The sequence below is a fragment of the Equus caballus genome, chromosome 8, assembly GCF_041296265.1.
Source record: "Equus caballus isolate H_3958 breed thoroughbred chromosome 8, TB-T2T, whole genome shotgun sequence".
NCBI lineage: Eukaryota > Metazoa > Chordata > Mammalia > Perissodactyla > Equidae > Equus > Equus caballus.
Genome location: NC_091691.1, coordinates 16,145,335 through 16,158,486, shown reverse-complemented (window position 1 = coordinate 16,158,486; position 13,152 = coordinate 16,145,335). Strand labels below are relative to the sequence as shown.

At 55.0% G+C, this 13,152-nt stretch overlaps 1 protein-coding gene across 14 annotated transcripts in view; it reads right to left on the bottom strand.

Annotated features, from left to right (window-relative positions):
- PXN (paxillin) overlaps positions 1 to 13,152 on the bottom strand; it is a 46,834-nt gene that overhangs the window by 15,571 nt on the left and 18,111 nt on the right. For 2 of the 14 annotated variants that reach the window (XM_070275387.1, XM_070275392.1), the window contains exon 2: positions 4,412 to 4,500. The exons of 10 other annotated variants lie outside the window; for them this stretch is intronic. The gene's annotated coding sequence lies outside the window, so the exon portion shown is untranslated. Of the gene's footprint in view, positions 1 to 3,195; positions 3,401 to 4,411; positions 4,501 to 13,152 lie in introns of those variants that run through there. 2 more of the 14 variants (XM_005612559.4, XM_070275393.1) reach the window with 2 other exon arrangements.

Sequence of the window (13,152 nt, the reverse complement as noted above, 5' to 3'; positions counted from 1 at the left end):
ACTCAATAGAAGACAGATGGTTAACCTGCCCGTTACACCTTCTGAGTCAAGGACGCCACTACCCTCTGCACCAAATACCCTCCCCCCTCCTCCATGCATGACCTGACTCTCAGTCTGGCTTATTGGTTTATGTACTGGATTCTGGTTTATGACTTCAACGGGCTCTTTTCAACATGAAAACACCTGTCGGTCAGAAGGAGCAGTCCTGAGGGGCGGAGACAAAAGATCACAAGTTGAGGGGTCAAGCGAGACCTGAGTTCAGGTCTGAGAGGACCTCAGCTTCTCTAGCCACGGCCACAGAGAAAATCACTTAGGTTCCCTGAGCCTCAGTTTCCTCTAGAAGTTGGAGTTCATAATTCCTACCTCACAGCATTGATGTGAGATTTATATGGGACAGCAGATGCTATAGTACACGGAAAGCTACAAACATCAGATTTTATTTGCTTTGTGAAATTCAGAAAAAGATCTTCCTCCAAGGAGATCGGGGTGGGATGCAAAGTCCTGACTTCTCCTCCTAAGTCGTCTATGGGTAGAATCTGGGCAAGGCATGAAAAGGGCGACCTTGAAGAGAAACGCAAAGCAATAAAGTAACATTCAAAGTGAGACACATGTGGGTGTCAGGGAGAAGGCACATCATTTTCCAAATGTGCAGCTGAGTGAGAGAGGAACTGCGGCAACCGGGTCCCTGCTGTACCTTCCTCCTCTCTCTCTACCCTTAGTCTTTACTCAGTGACTGGACAGGACTTGGTGTCACTGTCCCCCAAACCCCCCACGAACGCCTCAGGGAAGAGCCAGGAATATAGGAGGCAGCCAAGGAGTACACTCTGGCCTCTACTCTGATTCCTATGGGTACAGGAGCCCGCTATCTCCCCACAGGCTGCAAAATGGTTGCCGGCCAAAGTCTCCTTGCAAGCTCAGCAAACCCCTCCCCTGCTTGAGTAAACAGAGGCGCAGATGGAGGACTGCACAAAAGAGTCCACATGCAGGCAGCACCCCATTGTGGGGGTGGGAGGTCCCAGTTTTCAGCTACAGCTCCTGCCTGGCACCCAGCTCTAAATACCCTAGGGGTAGGCTCAGATTCCTTCTACCCACACCCCAAAGGAGGTGTCAGAGAAAATGGTGCCCACTGGAACACACCCTCCCCTCCCACATGTTCAAAGGACAGCTCCAGATACACAGAAGCAGTATCTGAAGAAGTCGGGGCTTGCTCATTCAGACTAAGGAAGGCCTCAAACTTCCTCAGCATCTCTCCACTAAGTTACTAGGTCCAGGCCTGAGACCCTCAGAACAAGTAAGAGACACTAGGCCCACCCCCGTCACCCTGTGGAAGGAAGCTCTCCCCGGGACTCTCGAGCCCCTTCTAGAGGAAATCACCCTAAATTCTGCAGGCTTTTGCCTCTCTGGGCCAGCCTACAGCTTCTATCCACAGAGAAGGGAAAGCAGAGGTCTCTAGGTGAGACCTCCAACATGTGTGCGGAGGGGAGGGCTTCTCCTCTATAAGCTGCAGGCGAGGGGGGACAAAGGGGCTGAGCGCAAAGTCTCCAGCCCACAAGGGGCTAAGGCCACTCAGCTACGCCCTGGCGACGAAGGGGTGCGGACCGTCTGCCGCTTCCCGCCAGAGGGCGCTATCGGCCCGTCGGCTCCCTGCCGCAGGAGTAACCGAAGGTAAGTACGGAATTACGGAATTTTCGAGCCGGGGATGACCCGGGAGGCCCCAGCCACCGTGCCCTGGGGAAGCTGCAATGCAGGGAAAGCTCAGCTGAGTTGGAGGGACGAAGCAGGCTACAAGCAGGAGCGCGAGGGGGCCTGGGTGCCAAGCCTCCAGCTCGTGCTTGGAGCACACTATCATTTGAAGGCGCAACCCAAGAGTGACGCAGCCCGTGGGGCTCTAGAAACCCGCAGGGACCCACGCCCCGGCTGCCAGCACCCTCTCCGCAGACGCAGCGAGGGGCCGCCCCTGTCCCCACCGGGTGGCCGCGCCTGGGCCCCAGCAGCCGCTCAGAACCGGCAGCGGCTTCTGGCCAGGAGGCAGCCCCAGAGCAGGCGACTGAGCACCATGGTCCACCGTGGGCAGGCCCAGACGAGGAGCCCCCCACCCCCACCCCTGGTCCCCAACCACCACCGAGCATAATTCTGACGGCTGGGTGGGAGCCGCTGGGTCTACAGCCCCGAGCAGGTTAGGACGGCAGGCATCCCCTGCCCTGGGAGGGAGGGGACTTAGGGGCCGGTCTGCCCGCATTCCAGGGCAAATGCTGCAGCTGCACACCTCGCATTCCCAAACCAGCCCAGGGGTGCAGGAGGCGGGAGCTCCCCGCCCGCTCATGCCCCCAGTGTAGGGGATGTCTCCCAGACTGCAGCTCTAGGGACCTAGGCTGACCCACAGACACACAGCACCCAGTAAGTTAATCAATGAAGCCCTTCCACTTCCACCCCCAACAAAAACAAGTGAGGGCTCTTTCAAAGGCCTGGCTTCCTCTTACCCAAGCCCAGCCACTTCTTAGCATGTGATAAAGACTGTCAAGACCAGAGGCCTACAGCTGGACAGAGGCCAAGAGCGTAATAAAGGTCCATCCAGGATCCTTCAAGTGTGTGTGTGTTGAGGGAGGGAGGGAGGGAGGACCCAGAGCTATTTCACTCCTTCCTCTCAGGTTCTGAGCACACTACATGTTAAAACTCACACAGGGGGATTCTGAGTCACACAGACTCTGCTCAATGGCCAAGCTGCTCAGCCGGCTGCTTAACTGCTCCTGTGCCTCGGTTTCCTTGTCTGTCGGATGGGAATTCCACCATCTTACTCACAGGAGTAAGGATTACGTGAGGAAATGGATATACAGTGCTTGCTTAGCATAGTCCGTAGAACAGAACACACGCTCAGTAAATGGGAGTTGCTAAGCAGACGGAAGCTCCCTCCCAGAGAGATGGTTAGCCTTGGAGGTGAAAAAGAAAGCTCCCGATTAGAGATGGTTGGCCCTGGAGGGGAAGAGAAAGTGCCTCCCCATCCCATCCCACTCCTGAGGGTAAAGGATGCTGCAAGCCTGGATCAGCAGTTAGAGGCATCATTCTGAGGAAAAAAGTCGCCCTGGAGAAGACTCCTTACCCAGGTCTCCAGGGATGGGGCTGGTAAATGTGGGCATCATCCAGTCCCAGAGCTCACAGGCTCCCCTGCCACACCCGCCCCAGTGCTGAGTTCCTCACCACCTCGCCCTCCGTTGCCACTCGGGACTCCTCCACGGGCAGCCCCAGGCAGAACTAGAAGAGGTGAGGTCCTTGGGCCGTCAGGAAGACTCCACCTTGACAAGTCTTGTACTCTTGAGGCCTGGCCTAGGAGAGGCGCACTATAAGAACAAGATCTTTTCCAGACTCAGCTCAGCCACCTTCTTTCTGCAGGCCAGTTTAACTCAGCTTTCATCACCCCAGACAGGGGCTGGCACAGTTTCCTGAGGAGCTGACGAGCAGAAGGAAGGAGCACCAAACACCACCCTGAGAGCTCCAGGAGAGGCAGCAAGGAGCTGCCAATGCACAAGGGCCTTCCCACAGCCCAGGGCCAGCTGTCCATCCTGGTCACTTCATATGAGACCAGAATTCTCAGAGAGAGCACCAGCTCGGCAAGACCCTCCCCTCCGGGTCCTGGAAAAGCCCAGCCTTACAGCCTATCCTGCTGGGCTCATATCGCTGGGCAAGGGAGGTTTCGGCCCCCTGCTGACCATCTGCATGGGCTTTGGTGACCTCGAGTATCAGAGGAGAAGCTGCCCAACCTCATTACGGCTGCCTGAGCTCAGGGATATAAGCCATGAGCGGGGCTCGGCCCTTCCTAAGGAAGGAGCTATGCAAACAGCAGGACCAGCTCCTCAGGGATGGTCTCATCTCAGCCCCTTTGCTGACACTCTTCCCGATTAGGAAGGAAAGCAGAACAGAAGGCGGGTCTCCCCCCTCCCCCAGCCCCGAGCACATGAGCAGTTGGAGCAGAGGTAATCTAATCCGCAGCGGGGTACTTTTACTTGGTGAGTAACTCCCCAGGAATGGGGAGCTGGGTATATTTATCCTGATAACTGTCCTGGGAGGAAAGGCAGATCTGTGACCAGTGGGGGCCCATCCACAATTAGGCCAGATCCGTTCTGCCCCCACCCAGCCAAGGGACCCAGGGCCTGGACACTGACTAGGAACTCAATCTCCTGGAGGGGGCTCCCCTGCCAATTTGGGTTCTTGTCAACCGACTGTCTCCTCTCCAAGAATTAAGCTTTAGAGAGCAGGGGCCTCGTCCATCTTGCTCGATGCCATATCCCCAGAATGAATGGTTGACTGACAGAGGCACTGTGAGGAGGAAGATGGGCAAGGAGCAGCGGGCAGAGAAAACAGCCAGTGCCAAGCGGAAGCCAGGACGCTATGATTCCAGGCCTAAGCTGCTGGGTGCCTGTCAACGGGTGGTACACCTCTCCGGGTCATCTTCTCTATCCGTAAAATGGGCAGAACCCAATTTGTCCCCATTTCTGGTAGCAAGCTCTGAGGGGGAGATAATACAATTTCAGGTGAGATTTACCATATAGTACCTTGCAGGTCTTCGGAGTTTGTCTAAATCCAAGACATCATTATTATCTGAATCCCAGACAGGAAGTGCTCTTCCTGAGGGGATGGATGAGAAACAATCAATGCGGTAGTGTCACTTAAATATTTAATAGCTGTGCCTGGAGGTTATGAAGACTCAGCCACCATTCCCCTTCGCTGACTCATGCCTCACTCAACAGGAACTGCCATTTTCCTGTCAGAGCCCTGAAGGAAGTGTGGGCTGGGGGTGACACACTGGAAACCAGAGGAGAAGGCCAGTCTTCCAATCTGCTCCTGGGCGAGGCAGGAGGTGGCCTTTGGATATGCCGTTTCTTCCCTGGGCTTCCCACATGCCACAGGAGGGTGGCCTCCTTCCTGTCTGCTGAGGAGCCCCGCCTTGCAGGGGCTGACACAACGGGAATGTGCTGGCAGGTTTACTTTCCTTATTGGGTGCTTGGCTTGCGCCCAAGGTCACACAGCACAGGTAAGCAGAGACTGGAGAGAATAAAGGGGGAAAGGCAACTCGGGAAAGGTCACCCTGAACTCCAGGCAGAAGCCCGACGTGCCACGCCCCATCTGCACCAGGCACCCACACAGTGCACCCCCCCCACATCAATCAAGCCCCTGGCTGCCATCAAGCTTCCCGATCTGATGGGGCTCCCGGAGGTTAAGCAGCAGGTGGGAGGAGCCGCCCAGGTGTACTCTGCACACCTCCACCCCCTAGGGGCACAGGAGCAGGTCCAGGCTGGCAGGACAGCACAGTCTCTCTTATATTGTAAATACATCATCTCTCTGTCCAGGATCAGCCAGCCCCGCCCTCCCCTACAGGTCCCATTTCATTGGTCAGATTTCTTTTTTTTTTTTTTTGAGGAAGATCAGCCCTGAGCTAACATCTACTGCCAATCCTCCTCTTTTTTGTGGAAGAAGACTGGCCCTGAGCTAACATCTGTGCCCATCTTCCTCTACTTTATATGTGGGATGCCTACCACAGCATGGCTTGCCAAGCGGTGCCATGTCCGCACCCGGGATCCAAACTGGCGGACTGCAGGACACCAAAGCAGAATGTGCAAACTTAACCGCTGCACCACCAGGCCAGCCCCCAACTGGTCAAATTTCATTTACCTCTTTGGGTCACCCAGAGACCCTGGACTTTTTTTTTTCTGGTCAGGAAGATTGGCTCCAAGCTAACATCTGTGCCAATCTTTCACTTTGTATGCAGGACACCACCACAGCAAGCGGGGGTAGGTCCACGCCTGGGATCTGAACCAGTGAACCCAGGGCCAACGAAGCAGAATGCACGAACCTGACCACTACACCACTGAGCTTGGCCCCTGAGACTCTGGACTTTTTAAGGTCAAGCCTAGGGCCCAACTCCAGGCCCAACCCACAGTTCCCTCAATGGGTAAAACACTATTTACATACAAATAGGCAGACAGCCTGGAACCCAGGAGGCTCCCGTGCTGGAAATTTTCTCAGCTATTTCAAACCCAGTCCAATCCATTCCTGCAACCCAGGCTCTCTGAGGCAGAGCAGGGTGGCTCCTTGGGCCTCTCACCCCTGCTAATCACCAACAGAGGTTAGGAGGGGCTCAGAAGTGAGTCACCCGCCCTACAGAGACCCAAACAGAAAGTCTGCCTGTTCCAGGAATGAGCTGTATAGTCTTTTCATGCCGTTGTGGATTTCACAGCACTAGTTACCCTCTCTTTGCCAGTCAAGTTCTGACCAATGAACACAGGCCACGGTGGCCACAGAACAGGTGGGTGCCTCCCCATCTCAGGCAGCTGGGTCGTTTCCCTAACCCATTCTCTCTTGCCTGCCTTGCCTGTTCTCCTATTAATACCCGTAATAGCTCCGGCCCTCTTCTAGCTCCCCACCCTTCACTGGTCACCAAGTCCTGTCGATTCTTCCTTCACGGGCCGATCTCCGTTACTTGCCTCCCTTTCCTTTCATCACAGGCAGCCGACAACTTGGACTGGCATCCGAATCCTCACTCAGCCCCTTCCGGAACCTGCCTACAGCTCCTGCTCTGGGATCTCCCAATCCGACCCTTCCAGCAGACACCAGCAGCATGAACTTCTTGGAACCTCACCTTTCTTGTGTGCGCCCACCCGTCACTCTCACTTCTCCCATTAGACTGCACGCTCTGTGGACAGGGACCTGCTTCCCCCTCACTAGATACCCACAGCTCAAATACCCTCTCATACAGTGACTGAATGTGTGCTGAGCAAGGAGCCACAATATTTAGCCACTGATGGCCACTCTCTGCCTACAGGATGAGATCAGAACCCCCGGGGTTGGCAGTTTGGTCTTGAGCTTCTCAGAATATGGCCCCAAAGCAGCGTCTACCTTCTCCTTGGGCCCCGTCACTGCAACCTGCCTCTCCAGCCAAACTGGGCCCCTCTTCCCTTTTCCCAGCTGAGTGTGCCTTTATTCACAATACTGAATGTGGCCCCCTACCACCACCATCTTTTACCAGCATATTTACACTCCCAGGGGACAGCTGGAGGCAAGGGGCACAGGCAGCACCTCAGGATAAACCCAGAACACCTTCTGAGGATCAGATTTACTCAGGAGCAAGTTTTAAACCACTGCCTGAAATTAACCAACAAGGCTAGGTTATGGAGTCAAATGCAAAATGCAAATGAAATGTAAGATAAGAAGTGAGGCTTCAAAGAGACTTCTTGCACTTGCACGTTGGACTTGGGTGAACAATTTTAAGCAGCACCACAAAGCCACCACTGCCCACACATAAAGCCACTCCTGTCCATACCACAGATTTGGCTGCTCCAGCGGTGTTGGGAGCTGGGTCAGTAACTGTCTGCTCTTCTGGCATCTCAGCCCACCTGGCAGTGTGGCAGAGTGGCCTCCAAGCAGTGAGGCAGACGGGTTCGAGTCTACCACTCACTAGCCTGGGAGGCAATTTACCAGAACATTCTGGGCTCTACTTACTCAGATACCTCAAAGAGCACATGGTGAGCAATCAATGAAAAAGTATGGGAAAGCCACCATGAGGGCTGGGGAGAGCCTCCTCTGCCCTCCCACTGTGACACAGAGGAGGAGACACTGGGTAAATAAATCCGCGTCACTGATTTTCATCTCCCTTAAGGATGGGAGGGGGAGGAGGTGGAGCCAGGGACTGCGGCCAGGAATCTTGGGAGCTGCGACAGGTCCGTCACTAACTCGGGCCTCCTTGCTGAGCAAACCACTGACCTCACCACTCCGTGCCTCGGGTTCATTCCAAGTCCTCCTCAGAGAACATCAGCTGAGCCCAGAAGCCTCCAATTCACTCCCTAGCAAGGACAGAGACAAGAGAGAGAAGCTGCAGAGCTCCAGCGCCCCCCACCCCCACACCAGCTTTACTGCCTGCCGGGAAGTCACAGCTGTCTGAGAGCCCTGTGGCTTTGAACCTGGAATCATGACAATAGAAGGAGCTGCCCAAGTTCCATGGAAGTCCCCATCGTCTGACCTCCCAGAGGAGCAAGCCCAGCAGGCAGCAGCCTCCGCTTCTGCCACTGATGCTCCGAGCCCAGCAGAGTGCCACAAACAGACCCAAAGACAGGGCTGCATGGCCAGAAAAAAGCTCAGACAGGGGGAGGGGAAAGAGTGAAATAATCCTTACTGAGCATCTGCGAGGATCCTGGCCTCAGAACCCCATTTTACAGATACGGACAAAGAGATGTCCAATGAGTACACTCTGCAGGCAGGGGGAGTCCCCCATGAGGACAGCTCTGCCTGACTGCACAGCTCATCCATGTTCTTGCCATGACACCCCACGAGGAGAGGAACAATCACTTTCAGCAGCCGTCCCTCTGCCTGTCACCACTCTCTTGCTCCCAATGTACCAGTTCCTGGAGTCCCTGGAACGATCCAAAAAGGCAGGGCTCTCCACCGCTGCCTTTGCTCTAGTCTCCTTTCTTCTCTCCCCCATGCCTCTCTTCCTCACCCTCTGCCTCAGGCAGGGTCCTGAGCCACTGATGGGCCCCTAGTGGTGGCACTCAGAGCTCAAGAATTCAGAGAAGGCTGGAGCTCCATATTCTAGGCTAACTTGTTGTTATACAGGTTGACGTGCATGGGTTTTCCTCCTGCGCTCCATGGCCAGCAGCCCCATCTGAGCAGCATGATGCAAGATGGGGCTGCCCCAGGCACTGACCTCCACCCTTGCTTACTGCCAGGCAGTCTTCTTATCTGGACAACAGAGAGGGGCCTGGGCCATTTGTTCTGGGGCACAGACAGATCAGTGGTTTCTCAGCCCCTTCAGAAACAGGCAGAGACAGCATGAGAATCATCAGGAGACAGATAGGTGGTCAGGGTCCCAATGAACGCACCAAACAGTCAATGGCACCAAACAGCTAACTGAGGGCAGGAGAGAGAATTTCAAGCCTGATGTGTAATCAGCCATGAGGTGTGCCACCACCCATCTTTGACTAACAGTCATAAAGTATTGACATTTGCAACTGATCTGCTTTTAATTTTAGAAAATAAACTGAAGTGGATCCAAGATTACCCCATGACCGTCAGCCCAAGCCACGTGTGTTCCAATATGCTTTCTTGAGTGAGAGAAAGAGCTGGGAAGTGCACCGAACCCCAGGAAGAAGGATGGGCAGTGCATGATCCTTATCTACAAGTGTTACCTTCAGGGTATGTCACTGTGGAAGACAAGCTGAAGCCACTGTCTGAGACAGTGCAGAGTCTGAGAAGGGGCAGAGAGAAGAGAGCCAGGGCCACCTGAACCGTGTCCCCCAGTGGACCCTCAATGATACTTTCGCTTCCCTCGAGGCATCTGCACCATCCAGCCCTGGTCTTCTCTGTCTTACAAGTTTTGGAAGCCATCTGCTCGGTTCTGGGCAAGACCAAGTTCTCCTGGGGTCACTTGACAGCCAGTGTCAGGACTAACTGCAGGCAACTCTTGAGTGAGGGGATGGGCATCGCACACACAGAAGCGCCGAGTTTTGTCTCAGTCCCTCCTGAGCTCCCCACACTCACTCCCCGTGCTGGCAGGCGGCAGGCCTGACCTCACCAACCTGAGTCCCAGGTGGGATGGCGTCACTGATCTACAAAGGAGAGATGCCTCCAGCCACTGTCCTGAGGAGGGCGAGAAAAATTTCTCCCCAAACCCAGATGCCTGTTGACTCTCCGCATTGGGAAATCGGCCTCTTCCTGGATAGCAGATGGAGGCCACAGTCCTCATGGCTTTGGCTAACCAGAGTCACACTGGGAAACCACAACAGAAAAAAAGGAGGGAAAGAAAGGGAGACCTCTGGGCTGCTAGTCTTGTTGGCAGGGCTCACATGTAGGGACATCAAGGTGCAGAAGGGGAGCACAGGGTGGGAAGAGAACCAAAATTAGACCCTGTAATCTGCCTGCAAGCAGCCCACCAATCCCAGAGCTGAGGCAGCAAGCCAAGCTGAAGTCAAGCCTCATGGGAGAAGTGAAAGGGGCGGTCTGTGGCCTGGGGCTCATGCGGCAGAAAGGGTCCCAGGGCTCCGGCTTGGCTTGGCGTGGTGTGCCTGGCCTCCCTCCACCACGCCCAGCTGGTTACTCGAGCAGATTGGGGGAGCTGGGTGGGAGGGTTCCACCTCGGCCCTGGTTTAGATTTTACCAGAGGAGACACTTGGGCTCTGGGAATCCAACCCAACAGAGCCAGGACAGATGGCAACAGCAGTGCCCAGCCGTAATGACCAAAAACATCACACGGTAAGTCCCAAGGCACACATAGAATATTCCAAAAGTTTGTCTGGAAGTTGGATTTTGAACCGTGGAGACTGTCTTCTAACAGAAACAATATCTGACGGGGAGACTGGGGTGAGTGTTCAGGCAGACCGTTTATGTCACTCATTCCACTGGACGCTAAATTCCGCAGTGTCTACAGGGAGTGCTTTCTCACTCTGAGGGGCCAAGGAGAAGGGCCACTTGGGGCAGGGGGCAGGCCAGTCTAAGTTAGGAGCTTTGAGCCCCATCACTCCACACTCACGGAGCCTGTGCTGTGCCCAGCAGTGTGCTGTGCACTGGGGGGTACAGCGGCCCTGGACGCTCCTGGTCTAAATTTCCCAGGACAGAAGGGACAAGAAATTCTGTGCTTCTGCCCCTGAACAATTGTACGGAAAATCAGGGATTGTGGTTACTCGGCAACCTCGGATCTGAACAAAACTGCCAGTTGGGACTGCTGCCTCTTCCCCTGTCTGGACAGGAAGTGGTCGCCAAGGAAGTCAGCGAGCTGATCAGGCACCACCCACTACTGCCCTGACACCACTTGTTTCTCCTTTTTAAAAGTGCAAGCCTCTGTCCCCGTCCACCCTCCCTATTGTGCCCCAAATGGTAATGTCTTCCTCCTCTGTGGGCACCGTCCCCTGGCAGGGGGTGCCTGGCCCCACTCCCCCATCTTACTCCACACCTAGTCGAGGTGGAAGCCAGGATGAGAGGAGTCAAATCTCACTGAATATGAACAATGACTCCTGTTTCCACCTGAGAGGGACGAACTTCAAAACCCAGGCACAGAGTGGCCACGGCCCTCCCCTAGTGTCCAGGTCCTCTGAGGGAGGACCCCAGGGGCTGTGCCAGCCTTGGGGCCCAGGGCAGCTCAGTGTGGGGTGCAGACAGCAGGAAGTTTCAGCGGCCTCTGGGGGTGGGAAGTAGGCACCCAGGAGCTGGTGGTTAAAGCCCAGACTGCTCAGCCCGTGGGCAGAGACTCCCAGGTATAGATCTTACATTACCTTTCCATGTCTCCCACCTTTTTGGTAAAATAGGAATCATAAATGACTACGGGTTGGCCCAGAAAATCTTCCAAGATCTCTTTTAGCAATGAACTCTGATTCTCCTTCCAGAGGGGACTCCAGGGCAGCAGGACCAGGGGTAAGGGAAACTACAGACAACACAGCAGAGACCCCAGCCCGAGGCCCGCAGGCTGACCCCACCCCCTACATGGATGTTTGTGCCTTTTAAGAAATCTGAGCTAGTCTTAAGAAATCAAGAGATTTCACATGAAAGCCAGGATTTCGGCTTCCAGGGGCAGTCAGAAGAGCTAGCCATACTGGTCTGCTTCCCTGCAGAGCAAGCAGTGGCTGTAGCATGAAATCAAGCTCCCTTTCTTTTTGGCCCACTTCATCCATTTACAACTCCTGCCCGGCCTCAGCAGGACGTGAGTTCGCAACATACTGTAGTGTGGGTTCTGGAGTTGAACAGCTTAGGTCTAAGTCTTAGCTCTGCCACTTGCTAGCACTGCACCTCGTTGAACTCAGTTCTCTCATCTATCGAACGGGTGTAATAACAGCCTCTAACCCCTTGGGGATTGCAGAATTCCCAAGCCTCACTCAAGCCATCTGGAGGAACAAGTAAGATAAAGTACATAAAGCAGGCCTGGCTTATCACAAGCACACCAGCTGTACATATCATACATGCCTACCTCACCTGGTGACACTAGGCGATGCCAGGTGACAGACAGGGGCTGAGTAGCTGTCCCACCTACAAAGCTGACATCCCTGACTAAGCAGGGGCAAGGGAGCATCCAGTACCACCAGCCACAAGCCATCGCACAGAAGGTGCTCTGAAGGGTGGCAGGTGGCCAGCCCAACCCTACCACACTGCCCCCCCAGATCCATTTGTTAATACCCCAGGACCGGATCACTGGTCTCTGCCAACAAGGAGATCTTGCCTAAAAAGTTGACAGGTTTGTGCAGGACCCAGCCAAAACTGATCTCTCTCCCTGGCTTCAAAGCCATTCCCAAGTTCAAAGACTCGCCAAGTGGGAGCCACCATAGGCCTGTATCTCGCGGCATGGGGAGCTCAATGCACAAGGCCAGAGGAAGGAAGGGCACTGCTGGTCCTCCTGGGAGCCCAGTCCAAAGGCCAACCTCCCAGCCCCACTGTGTCATCTGTTCCGGACAATCCAAGCTCTGAGGAAGGAGTCCAGAGATGGGGCAGGATAGTCCCTGCTGTATGTGCCCATCTGAGGTCGCTACCTCCTAACCCGCCAGAGGGTTCAGCCTTTGGAGCAGCATGAACACAGGCTGCCCTGGACTTACTCCAGAGGCCCTGAGTGTCGGATATGACAAGCGCCCAGCTGCTCACTGTGGCCTGCACCCAGCCCTGCAATCCATCCATGGGGCAAAAGGATTCCTCATTCCCCCAGGGCAAGGAGGTGGAGCGCCCCACAGCAAGGGAGCACAGCTTCATACCAGAGGTCTGAACCTGGCATCCACAGACAACCCTCCAGGCGATGTCTGGACCACCCGAAATTATATACAAAACGTGTGCATGTCCCTACAGTATTATTCCGGGGAGACGGTTCACAGTGTTCATGGTCCAAAGGGAATGGCAATCCACAAAGGTGAAACCACTGCCCAGGACGAGGGCTGACAGTGGCCACCCTGCACTTCTCAACTCACTGTTGCGTCCTCTGACGTCAAATGTGATCATTTGGGGCTGAAGCAGCCTCATCTCCACCTCAATCCCAGGTGACCGGCATTTCCGGAATGGGCCCTGCTGGGCACTGACTCAGGCAACACACACCCCTCTCCAGCAAAGCGACCACCGCTCAGGAGGCACAGAGCGGACACACACAGCCTCACCTGGGTAACCAAGGCTATCCTCAAAAAAGGCAAGCTCTGTGGATGC